Source organism: Vanessa tameamea, chromosome 23 (genome assembly GCF_037043105.1).
Source record: "Vanessa tameamea isolate UH-Manoa-2023 chromosome 23, ilVanTame1 primary haplotype, whole genome shotgun sequence".
Classification (NCBI taxonomy): domain Eukaryota; kingdom Metazoa; phylum Arthropoda; class Insecta; order Lepidoptera; family Nymphalidae; genus Vanessa; species Vanessa tameamea.
Window position 1 is genome coordinate 3,608,209 of NC_087331.1, and position 14,498 is coordinate 3,622,706.

Genomic DNA, 14,498 nt, shown 5'->3' on the forward strand with positions numbered 1-14,498 from the left:
TGTATAATCTGCAACTCCCATAAAATAATTCCAAGTTTTAAAGCTTTACGCACTTTCAGAGACATTATTAACTCTATACAATCACTAAGCAATCACTACAATGTATAATTATAGATATACGATCCCAGAACTATTGATATATCATCATAGCAATATTAAATAAAAACATTTTATAATAAAAAGGCTAAAAAAATTAAATTTATGGTTTTCTACGCAATAAAATATTAAGATCATTTAAACCATCATTAGTGTTTTATTAATATATTTCATTATTGTAGAATTTATTAATTATTAAAATAATTACTTTTAATTAAACATAGACTTATTTTCATAATTTAAGTTATTACGATTATGTTTACATACGCGTAAACCTCATACAAATCTCGTCCAAAAGCTTCCGTATTACTTGGACAGTTTATAAGCTGTATGGATCACACCCTTGCGTTTAAAATACGTCTGTCTCGCTCCCTCACTCGTATAAGCGCACCCTATTCAGTGCGTTTCGAACTCTCGAGCTAGAAGGACGTGTATTCGACCACCGTCGATATTTGCGCGATATTACGATGTATTAAAATTGTGAATATATTTACTTTTTAATTTGTGTAGATTCTGTGTTAGTGTTGGTGGTTTATTTCTTTGATAGATTAAATTTTCTTATAATTTCTAAGTGAATTGTGTAAGTGTTTAGTAAAATGTGATATTACGGTCGAGATATTCAAGGTAACTTTTTTATTTTGTTGCAAATAATTAAGTTGTAAGAACAGAATTATAGATGAATGTTTTAGTAGTTTTCAATTGGTAATAATTTTTTTTATTAATCGGATTTGAGCTAAAGTACAAAGTATTCATTAAAAAATGATTAAAAATCAAAACGCGATGAAATTTGTTATAATTTATTTTATTATAAGAGTTTGGTTTTAAATACGATATAAATACGATAGGTTCATGATTTGATAGTGATGATTGATAATGATGTTAAATAATGTACAAAGCATTTGAATCAGTACCTAAAATATTGCGTATTACTTACCAGATATATTAATTAAATATAAAATACTTTCGTATATACAAATTGATATAATTTCAAAATAATCAATATTATATTAGAACTTATGTCCCTGAATGTACATAAATTCTTATAATTTTAATTAATTTTAAAGCATGAAGTTTTTACGGAAATCGATATCAATTATTAATTTGCAATTTTTTTTTTTTATAAATCTGTTAAACTCCTGTAAAATCAATTATCTCTTTAAACATTATTTGAATTATTTTGGAAAAGTAAATCGGTTATAAAGTAGATCAATATAGAAACCGAGGTTAGAGCAAATTGCTGGATACATTGTGCAGTAAGTGTGGTATATTGATTTACACATAATAATGTTCATATTCATCAGTAGTTTTCTATGATGGATATTATATAAACATTATTCCTTGTGAATAAAAAAAAATACTATGCTAATAATACATACGAACTGTCAAGAGTGTATATTATTTTTAAATTAATTTAATAGTGTTAACGAAGTTTTCTACGTTTATGAGTTTTATCACCGTTTCATTACTTGTGAATTTAAAAGTGACAATATATACCCAATAATTTTAATATAGTTGTATATCAATACAACTTTGTTTTGTGACTGGAAATTTTAAATTGGTTTTATTTTATATTATATTAGGTGATACTCTACTTAATTCTAAGAAAAATATGTCTTTGATGAATTACCTTATTAAACAATAATAAAATTATATATTACTAGCATCGACAAGGAAAGAGATCTGTTTTTTTTAGACTTTTAATTTAACGTATGGTGTATGAGAAAATCTTTAACAATTAGTTAGGTACTTATAAATTTAAAATTATTTTTGTTTTTGTTAATTTAAAAGCATAATAAAAGGTTCTTTATTACGTTAAGAAATAAAACTATTTTCAATATGCCTTGAATTACATTGACTTTTATTTTTCTTAATACATTAAAGGAAAAGTAAGACATATTGAATTTAACTAAATTAATCTTCTACCATTTCGTTATTGAACGGCTTTATGTTATTTTAAAGTCGTTACGAGTTTGATTAATCATATTTTTGGCTAGGTTTTTGACATTCGACTGGCTTGTATGCTAATTTTTTATATTTTTTTATTCAAAATATACACACTAGTAAATAACACATCTGATAGTATGTGCACACCCTTGCGCCCTAAGAAATATTTAATTCTCTAAGGGATTTAAAGAATATTAGCCCTTACATGGACAATGTGTCTTTACACTTGGAGACTAAGATGTTATGTCATGTGCCTTTTGTTACACTGTCATATTAATTTTTCAAATAAGAATAGAACGATACTAATTATTGCTGTTTGACGGTAGAAAATAAGGTACCTATCAAGAAGGACTTACACAGAGCCCAAACAAGCAAAATAATAAATAAAAACAAAATTCTCACAGTCGTATATATAATGATATCTTCTATTCGAAATCTTATACAATTTTAAATAAGCCATCACGAGAGACATCGTTACCGGAACACAATTTTATCTGCGCCCTCAGGGAAATTTGGTAACATCGATGTTTCAAAGTTACATCCCAGTACATTCGACTCAAAGATAACATATTGTTAATATAAAATACTAGTTGATTTTATAAAATCGTTTGCTTTTACCGATAATTTATTTATATGTAACAATATTGATTTTACTTTCAAGAAATGTTATATATTCTAGTGAATGTCTGTCTACACATAGGTATTTTATTTTTGAGTAAAGGATTTGTACTCACCATCCATTCCAATTGGGGTCTGTGAATGCATAATGTGGTACCTCTCAGTCTCTCAGCAGATATTCCGCCGTCAAATATCAATAGTTAACACTGTTATGTTTCGGTTGGAAGAGTGAGTGAGCCAGTGAACCTGTGTAATTACAGGCACAAGAGACATAATATCTTAGCTTCCAAGATTGGTGGCGTATTGATGTGATGTAATATGATTAATATTTCTTCAAGCGCCAGTATACGTGGGTGGTGGTGACCATTTACCATAAGGTGGTCCGCCTACCTATCACATAAAAAAGTAATAGATTTTTATATGACATATGCAGGTTTCCTCACGAGAAATTTATTAATAAACTCAAATTAGAATCTGCTTCCTTCGATTCAATTGTTCTAACTGCTAGACCATCGCGGCTCAGAAAATCCTCCGTTGAAAATAGTAATAATATTCGTAATTTTTAAATAAACCTTGACATATTTTAGAAGATATTTTGTTTGCAAAGGCAGAATATTTACAACTATATTTCTCTATTTCTACGTAAAAGAAATCAATTTCATTACCTACTTCTAAGAATAAAAGTCGGACTGTTTTGTATATTATAGTTAATAATAAAAAAGTGTGGACTATTTATTTGTTAGTTTCTAGGCATTATATATATATATAACATAAATACATAATCAGCCTGTAAATTTCCCACTGCTGGGCTAAGGCCTCCTCTCCCGTTGAGGAGAAGGTATGGAGCATATTCCACCACGCTGCTCCAATGCGGTTTGGTGGAATACACATGTGGCAGAATTTCGTTGAAATTAGACACATGCAGGTTTCCTCACGATGTTTTCCTTCACCGCCGAGCACGAGATGAATTATAAACACAAATTAAGCACATGAAAATTCAGTGGTGCCTGCTTGGGTTTGAACCCGAAATCATCGGTTAAGATGCACGCGTTCTAACCACTGGGCCATCTCGGCTCTCTATATATATTTCATTGTAATTTATTCACATACTCTGTAATTAAAATGGTGAAAAAGATTAACTACTGAGTGTCTTGCTGGTTATTCTCGGTACAATTTATTTTCCTAACCGGTGGTCGCTTTATATTTTATTCAACACTGTAAAAGTGCTTTTATATGCGTACTTGTAAAGTGTATTTTGATTTATATAAATACATAAATTATTGGATAACATCACATACATTACTCTGATCCTAATTTAAGTAGCTAAAGCACTTATGTTATGGAAAATCAGATGTAACGACGGTACAACAAACATCCAGAACCACGACAACGTAGAGAACTTATGAACTTTTTCTACATCTACTCAGCCGGGAATCGAACGGGAAATCGGAGTGGCATGGCCGGTGTACACACTACTCGACCACGGATGTCGTCGATTTTTATAATTATATTAATTATATGATCGTTATATTATATCAAAAATAAAATATGTGTATTGGAATTCTCATATACAAACAAGAAAAACAATTTGCAACAACTTAAACAGATATCTGTAATCTTCAAAACTCAAATGAATTCGACTTTGACCCAATTCGAATAATTAATTCTGACGTATTTACGGATTCTAGCTTTTATTTTCATAAGATTAACGTTTTATTTATATTTTATTTTAATAACTTACGCCCTATTTAAAAATGATTTAGAAAATTATATTTATATATTAGGTATTGTTGATAAACGATTATTGCGGGTTCGAACCCAGGCAATTGCAATGGCAGATTTTCATCCTCCTTGATGTTTCCTCACGATGCTTTCTTTCGCTTCCAAGCAAAACATAAATTATAAATGCATCACATTCAAACATTCTAAATTCATTACAATGACCAACATGTATCGCCTTGTCAATATATTGTATTATTGTTTGAAGGATATGTGGGCCAGTGTAACATCTTAGTCCCATCGGTGGTGGCGCACTAGCGATGTGAGGAATATATCTTAGAGAATTTATATCTATGGAAGGTGGTGATCACTCAACATTAGGTGACTAATTTGTCCAAAAAATTGAAAAATAAAATCAAATAATAATCAGCGGTGCTTGCCTAGCTTTAAGCCTGCTATTAGAGCTCAGATGTGGTAGGGCCTTAATCAGGTCCGTCGGGGTTAGTACCACCCACTCATAAGATATTCTGCCGCCAAGCAGCAGTACTCGTTACTGCTGTGTTCCGGTTGGAAGGATGAGTGAGCCAGTTAAAAAAAAAAAAAACAGGCCGGCAACGCACCTGCACCTGGGTCACCTGGTGGTGAGTGGTCACCACCGCCCGTAGACAATGGTGCTGTAAGAAATATTAACCATTCCTTACAACTTTGAAACTAAGATGTTATGTCCTTTGTGCCTGTAGTTACAACAATACTGTTGTTTGGCGGTAGAATATATAATGAGTGGGCGGTACCTAGAAAGACGGGCTTGCACAAAGCCCTACCACCAAGTAAAACCGTTAACAATATTACAACTTTACGCTGATATACATATGTATATCTGCCGAAATAGCTCGGTGGTTAGAACACGTGCGTCTTAACCGATGATTACGGGCTTGAACCCAGGCAAGCACTACAGAATTTTCATGTGCTTCATTTGTGTTTATAATTCATCCCGTACTCGGCGGTGAATTTAATCATCGCGAGGAAACCTGCATGTGTCTAATTTCAACGAAATTCTGGCCCATGTGTATCCACCAACCTGCATTGGAGCAGCGTGATGCAATATGCTCCAAAAAATTCTCAAAGGGAGAGGAAGCCTTAGCCCAGCCATGGGAAATTTAGAGGCTGTTTCTTTCGTTTATAGTATGTACACAAAAGAAACGGCCTGTAAATATATATATATATATATATATATATATAATAAATAAATTTCAATGATAAAATTAGAAACTAAGTGGAAAAATTGTCATTCATTTAAAAAAATAATTTTCATTGACATTTCAATAGCAGGAAAGGCAGGCGATTCTTTTCTAAGCATAATTTAACATCAACAGTTTAATCTATATACAAATAATCTACTTATAATGCTTAAATAAAATCAGAAGAAATAAAATATAAAATAAAAAGATCTTAAATATAAACGTGGGAAGCCATTAAAACTTTTCCTTATTCTATTTTAAAAAATATCCACCGAGTTTTTCATAAATTACTTTGAATAGTAAAACGGAACGAACGAGATCATAATACGAAATAAAAGTTGAACTTTTCCATATGCTTTGATTACCGATTTATTAGACAATATACAGACAAAACAATGAGTTTGATTAGAAGAAAATTGCTATCAAAATAACCTTGTTTCTATCTATCTCTATATCTCTATTTCTATCTATCTACAGCAAAACTATGTCGTTATGTTATAAAGAGTAACTTCTAAGATTCTTGCCGGTTCTTCTCGGTAGAATCGACTTTCCGAACCGGTGGTAGTTTTCCAATTAATTCAAATTCAATTTATGAACCTATTTTAATGAAGAATATTTTGTTTTATTTTTTTTAAATCCAACAGGATTTAATTTTTATAAGGTAATCGATCAATTTATCAATATTTAACAAAATAATAAAGTCCATTGCACGAATACTGTTATCAAACATAACAACACGTTGGGTTCGCTGTTTGTTAACACACGCTGGGCGCATGATGTCTGATAATGTAACTAATTGCAGGACACGCGTAATTTCCTTTCTTATCTTACCTGGTAGACTACCACTGTAAGTGATAAAGGTCGTATGTAAAAAATAGTTCTAATTTGTAACTGCAAAGAGTCGTATTTACTGTAATTATCGATTGAAGAGACGAAAATAGGTTATTACCCTTGAATCTTAACCGAATTATACTTATACTTTACCGATTATTCTTATAATTTTTAACTATTAATCTCAAAATTGAATCATATAAAGACCATAAAAATTATAATACAGGTACTATAGTAAAATAAAAGAAAATTAGCACTATGCTTTAAATATGTATAAATATATAACTTTATATCAACAATATACGCACAATCGTACATACGACCTTTTAAACTAACAGTAATACTGTGTATTTTTTTTATTAAATTTACATTGTGACGCTTTAAGTAGTGATCGACCATTAGCTTCGATTTCCAAATAAAACTCTTATGATAAAAACGTTGTATATACCTCAGCTTGTACGAATCTTAGATAGAATAAACTCATCAAATTACATTCTCAAGATTAGTAAAATTAATTGTAATATTGCATTGGTCACAATGTTCAACCAACAATAATCGCATTACCGTATGAATAATATTATAAAGTTAAGAGCATTTAAAGTATATAAAGCGCTTTATGAGCACTGGCTTAGCGTATTTCAGTGTAAAGTATTAGATATATAGGTCATACTCACATAACGTTACAGAATATAATATTATATTTCATAGTTGTTATAGAGAATTTTGATAAATGAAAAACAGTTTCCTAGTAACAGAGCTACGTTTAATTTTTTTTTCGTTTCTACTCTAAATTCAAACAAAGGAGACAGTGTGTATGCGAATTCGTCCAGGTTGGTACGTCAGGTAGGTATGTGATACCTACCCAGTCGGACACAGCCTACCTAGCTAGCACTTTTTACTGGGCAGCTATTACTAAGGTGGCGCATATTGCACTCCACCTTTCGCTTGCATATAAATAACCAAACTACATAATAAAAGATTCGACGACCCCCGTGTTCGAGTAGTGTGTACATCGGTTTTCATGGGCACGCCACTCCGAGGTCCCGGGTTCGATTCCCGGCCGTGTCGATGTAGAAAAAGTTTTCTATGTTGTCTTGAGTCTGGCTGTGTATGGTACCGTCGTTACTTCTGATTTTCCATAACACAAGTTTAGCTACTTATATTTGGATCAGAGTAATGTATGTGATGTTGTCCAATATTTTTTTATTTATTAGTTTAACTAAGCACAGAAAGGGAAAGCTTATTCCGTAACATGACGTAGTTTTTCCCGCAATCGGCCATTTAAAAGCAAAATAAAATAAAAGCGTGAACAAAGCATTGTTTATTAATTGAATCGATAGTTTTCTAACTTTTAACTCGTGGAAAAAGCAACACAATCGATAAAGAATTCTATCACAAAATAGCGTAGATGTAAGTACTATTGAAATTCCGAATTTTCGTACATAAAATTTTCAGTACAAATTTTTGAACCAATTATTCCTGACAGTTTGTCTCTGTTCGAATTAAACGAGTGTATTGACGCTGAAAAAATCGAAAAAAATCGCGAATTGTGTGGATTTTTCACTTTATTTCCGACTCTTTTTATTTGTATGCATTTTGTTGTGTCGTGAATCAAATGGACGAACAGTTTGGGTAAAGTGTCAATTAGAAATCTTGTTCTTGTATAATATCGTGTTCTTGTATTAAAATTTTTAGTAAGGCAAGATGGATCAATATTCCGAACACGTCAAAATCGTACAGAATCTTATCCTAGTAATAAGGGCTCAAGTGCCATAGACTTTTTATGTGATTTATTTATTTTAATAATAAATTCATGTACATATTAATTATTCAAGCCGCATCTAAGAAGCGTGATGGAAGTAGTGGTTATAGGCAGACTTTTACTACTAAAATGTTATCTATTTTAAATATATGTATTGTACATAACGGTTTTTCTCTAGTGTTTTCATTCAATCCTACTAACATTCAAGTGTTTATAATAGTATAGGCTTCATAATTGTTCTATAAGACCCTCCGATTTCTCTGAGACCTTAAGTTGATTATACTGTAGGAGTTGAATTAAACCTAGCTCTGTCATTCTTCAATTCGATTGTGTTCTTGGTTATATTAATAAGGAGTTTTAACAAATTATTAAGGTCATTGGATTATTTCTAATTAAGATTATAGTTTATAAAGCCAGAGATAACGTATGCACAAATAATTGTTACACCAACATAAATTTGTATGTTATATTTACTCGTACTTATGTTGAGAAGTCTGTTACGGATTTATTTTAAATCCCCATTAACCAACCATATTTGATTTTCCGCAAACATTCTTTTAATAAAAGCTTCATTCATATTACGGTTGAGACTGATTACATAAAATATTTTTGCTCTAAAAATGTTGACCTGCCAATTAACAATTCGAAAACAAAATCCGATACAAAACCTATGATAGTAAATAACTTCATCAAGTGATGAAAATATATACAGATCTATTGAAAACCACAAATCATTCAAATGCTACATTCATACATGCGTTCAATATTTTAAATCTGGTTAGTGAAATTTCACTTTGAGCAAAGTAGTTTTTTAATATTTTGTGTTTAAAGGAAATATTCATTGAACATTTAAGGCTTCATTTCCAACATTTCTGATAAATATAATACGAATGTTATTAATTTAAATGTATCAATCCTTACTAACATAAATAAAACAATTATTTTGAATAGTACTTAAATTGTATTAATAATACTTAAATTGAAATTGTTATTTACAATTTCGACGAATGGATTTGGATTTATTGAACGTGTAAAATATGCATCGGTCATGCGGCGGGACACTTTACACTGGGAAAACGAATGGTGTCGTTGACTGTCTCGTTATCCTAGTGACTAGCATGGCGCGTGATTCGAGCCAAAAAAGATTTTATTGCCAGTGTTAACAACTCCGTGTTTTGAAAAGTTCAGGTCGAAGTCCCTTTAGTCGTGTTAGATTGCTGTCTAATTGGATTATGAGAGGTAAAATATCTCCTGGGATTCTCCTTTCAGAGGTGAGACGGACACCGGTCAAACCGACATCAGATCAGCGCCAATGCTGCACAGAATCATAATGACAGTGCTATATTAGTAGATTATTTTTGCTCCTAACAAAAATGAAAAGGATAATTTATACAAAATGTCAAGACATATTCTAAATTTTTATTTAAAAGGACTTTAAGTTGATATTTTTATTTCAAAGGTGTGTTATCATCTGAACAGTTTTTTTTTAATTGAACATTCACTGGGGTTCTGTTGTAAAAGTGTACTCACGTGTATTTACCCCTTTATAAGCGCGTCTAACCAGTTCAATTGCTTAGAGTTAATTATTTACGTAATCATATTATTGATTGGGGAGTTTTTACTATAGGTAAACATAGAAATTAAATAAGAACACATCCTTTGTTTGATAACCCAAGAATAGGGTTGATCATTTATATAAAAATAAGATAGAAAAATGAAGAAAAGACCCTTATGGAACTCCAATTACTCACCTAGTCGGAAATTACTTTATTGATGGAGGCTTCTATTATGCCGTAGTGACGTAACTTCCTGACCAGTGTATCATGTATACAATCAAAAGCCAACTAAAATTAATTGCTTGTATTCGCAAACTATTATGTCCACTAAAACGACGAGATAAATAATCTTGTGTTAATCAACTGAATAAGAGGCTGACATAATTGTTAAAATGAATTTCATACTCGATTGTTAACATAATATACTTAATAATAATATTTTTCTATGTTTAGTTGGATATAACAATCTTTCAATCGTTGATAATAGATACATTGACTTCCAGGCAGGAGACATAACATACATATTTTATATTTTATACTTATTTTTAGATGTTGATTCTTGCCGGTTCTTCAAGGTAGAATCTACATTCCGAACCGGTGGTAACTTTACTTTAAATAGTTTGTTAAATGACGATTCAAAAGTGCTTGTAAAAGCCTACTTGAATAAAGTATATTTTGATTTAATTTGATTCAGTAAACATAAATATTTTTTTTATTATTTAAAGCATGCAATAAAATTTGCATAAAACAATTAAAATCCAGATTAAAAAGTCAAACTTGTTGTTTAATACAAGAAAGAAATCATCAAATTAATAATTCAAGCTTTGACATATCGCTTTGAGATATCTTGTATTCGAATGCATATAATTATTTGCGGTGTATGCATTTGACTACATAGTAAAACCAATTCTAACCACGATCAGATCTTGCCCCAAGATAGAATGCTTCGACCTTTATAATTAATCTTTCCAAACCATTAAATAAAATGTGGTAAAAATACCTACACGTGTCAAACAAAATGAACGAGAATGAGAACGTTATAGAATTAGCTTCAAACCCTTCTTCGTTTGAGGAGAGACACATTGAAAATTTCATCGAGCGACGAACGCAGATGTCAGATGGCAATCTAAACGGTCAAAAGTTATTCACTAAAGCTAGAAACTTGGAAAATCTAGGTTGGAATACAAAGTGACCTGTTCACAACTCACTGAAAAATATATTAGCCATTTAAATACAGGGTGTTTTGGTACATGCAATATTCTCAAGAGACTTTTATACGCAAAACTTATTAAGCCTGCTCTATTGTTGTTTCTCATTCCACAAAGTGAAAATGTTTTGCATAGTAGGTTCCACTTTTATATTTACTTAATACATTATAAACATCTGATTAAATTTTGGACTAATGAATATAATTTATTATATGCGTAATTTTTTAGTCTAAGGTTTTCTGACTAAGATTATCATCACTGTTTTATTTTTTAAGATGTTTTTTTATTAAATTAACCATGAATATAATGTTTGATTTATATTTTACAGTAGTACAGCTTATATCTCAAAGCAGGGCTTAAAGCTTGGTGGAAACAAATGTCGACCAGTATATATAAGGACATAAACTTCTTTTTTTATTGGCTGGAACAATGTATTTACGCTTTTCCAATTCTTCAGGGGACGTCACGTCATCACATGTGCAAGATGTCGTGACGCCCCGATGATTAGTCTGCCTATGCGATGTTACCTATTTATCGGTTTATCGGTTTCCAATAAAAAAAAATCTTACTAAAAACAACCTTATTAAACGATTAGCTTAATTTAAAAAAAAGAATGAGATTATCAATTCGTTTCTATTTATTTTAATCTGTTATCTCAAAAATCTTTCATTTATGAACAAATTTGGAAATTGTTTTCACTTTTAGTTTGGTCCAATGAGCATTTGAAGAATGTTGTAGGCGGTTTTGTTTTTATTAAAATTTTATATAATTTTCCTCCATTAATTGAAAATCGATATTTTTTTACTGTTCTTAATTTAAAAAAAAAAGGAAAAAGGAATAGGAAACAAAGCTTTAAACATACAAATTGATACATATTTTCCATATACTTTCAATACTAATTTTTATGGTTGAATTTTCACCAATGGTTACTTCGACCAGTTCTATGTTGGAGTACTATAGACTAAATATAAAGACTAAGTACATAAACAGTTATAATAACTGATCATAAAATAAAATAAATAATTTAATACTATAACAAAAGAAATTTTTTTAATGTTATTTTTAAAAGTGTTTTTTTACGTTATTTTATAAATTTACTTGAGTTAGCAAATCGTTCAGGGAGAACTTAAGAAACGGTTTTTGTTATCATTTGGATTCATTGTAACCCACGCACTTCAAAAATGAGTCACAGAACGATATTAATTCTCTCGGGTTTTTCTGTACACTTTGACCTTTTCATACAACTAACTGAAGAAAAAATCGAGCTAATTATAAAACAGAAATAAAATAAATAAAAAAGCAGGTTTATTTTCTTATTACGTCTTGTCTGTAAATGTTATGTCTTCATGTATATAATATTTCCGTACGTACAGTTAAATTATGTAACGTATGTCATTGACCTCTTAAACGACTGGACCGATTTTAATGATTGGGTTTCCAGTATGCTAAAATAATGGAACGCTTTAGTACTTAAGTCGTAAAAATATTCGTCTCTTATTTCAAATTAACAATTATAAGAATAATAGAGCATAAAATAATGATTTTACAGTCTTTCCTATCGGCTCCTCTGGTGATACTGCGACATTGGTAAGGAACCAATGTCGCAGTATCACCAGAGAGTTAAGATAATTAATGTTGCAATTTAACAGGAAAATGCATCATCCATCGGGCTCTTAGTATCTTGTTCATCAGTGCTATTCTGGAAGTCACTTTTTATTTCACTTCTGAAATGTTTGATCCATATGTACATTAAATAAATAAACCAATAGAATCAACACTTTCCGAATTTAAATAACATCACTTTATATATGTTACTGTAAAAGCTCGAACTAAGGTAAATCTTAAGATTTTTCAGTAAAACTTAAGATTTACCAAGTGAATGATGGTAAAAGTTCGAATCCCAAAGTTTGGGACCATTCATATATATATAATATATTATAATTTCAAAAAACTATGACGTCACAAATTGTAAATCGAAAAGGCCTGAGGCAAAACTCGTAACTCACAATTATTTTTAACTTTTAGCCTTTATATGTAAAACGATATTCAAATTTGGATATAGAATGTAAATGCCTATGAATTGTTTGCAGTATAACAAGATTACGCTTCTGGCTTGAGACAGAATGTTTTGCATACGAAAGCCTCGTATAAAGAATTTAGGGGTTAAATTAAGTTATCCCTTTCGAGAGGCATCGATAAATTGGCTTGAGGTTTTTAAAAAGGTGCTGTGAATGTTGTTTGAAAATTTAAATGAAGCCAACTGAAACAAGAGTTGATGAACTTGACATTATAAGTTAAGTTAAAGAATATACGCTAATGAAAATTAGATATAAGTATCCGACAATATAAAAAAATATTTATCGTTGTACATGTAAAATTTCATACGACATAAACGAATTAGGTTACTATATTTGTTTTCCTTTTCTCCGAAACATCAACATGACATTTTTATATATTACTAGCTGAACCCGTGTCTTTACCAGTGTGAAATTTATAAAACTACCCATACACAAACCTTCACACATTCACCCCCTCGAGGAGTTAATTAAAAAAAGATAAAAGTAAAGAGTTACCGGTTTTCTTATTATAAAGACATCAAATTAGACACTTCACGTGCTGTTAACGTTATTCTGACTGAATTCCATCCGGGTTTACATTCCATAAGAACTAAATATCTACGTAGGATTTATTGTGACAAAGTATGTGCGCAAACACGGATGCACCATCTATTATTTCACTCTCATTGTCCGATAGAACTATCCGATACGATGCACTCGAGATTGGTAGGAACAGCTATCTGTATATACTTTACTAATTTTTTATAGTATAGGTAGGCGGACGAACTAATGAGCTACCTGATGGTAAGTTAACATCGCACATGGGCATTGCCAACGTTATTACGTTAGCGTTATTAAATATTGCCTATATCACCAATAACCTCTAACCTAAGCTAAGGCTTATCCTTATCTCTTTTGCTTGTAGTTACCTGGCTCTCCCTTAAAATCAGAATATAAAGTATTGCTGTTTGGCGGTTTTGCTTAATCCTACCAATTCATGCTTATTTTATAAAAACATTTTTATATAAGAGGTTAATTCGTATTTAATTATTAATAAATTTAATTTCGTTGCTTAGACACAAAATATGAATCGCAGTATTCACATTCGTATTGTGTACATATGATAAACCATTAGACCAACTTATCTTAAAACCAATAACAATAATTCATCAATATCTTACCAAAACTGATCAAAAAATATTTTCCCAACTCTTTTTGAAAATCGAACAAAAACTCAATTATTTAACATGATATAGCGAAATGTAGAAAAACATTCTAAGAATTATTAAACGGTCCCGAAAGTTCTATCAATAATTCTCGAGTCCGATGTCTGTTTTTCTCTTTATATATGAGAGAATGGGTCATTGACATTAAGTATTGTAAGAACCTTAAAATATTCATCACGTTAAAGGAAGGAAATTTTAGATTGGACGACTTCTTTAAATCTATTTACACACAGTCCTTCAAAG

General features: G+C 30.6%; 1 protein-coding gene across 1 annotated transcript in view; it reads left to right on the plus strand.

The window, feature by feature from the left end:
* The first annotated feature begins 526 nt into the window (after positions 1-526).
* Positions 527-14,498, plus strand: part of LOC113401931 (uncharacterized) — a 64,839-nt gene continuing 50,867 nt past the window's right edge. The window contains exon 1 of the mRNA XM_026642009.2: positions 527-720. The gene's annotated coding sequence lies outside the window, so the exon portion shown is untranslated. The remainder of the gene's footprint in view (positions 721-14,498) is intronic.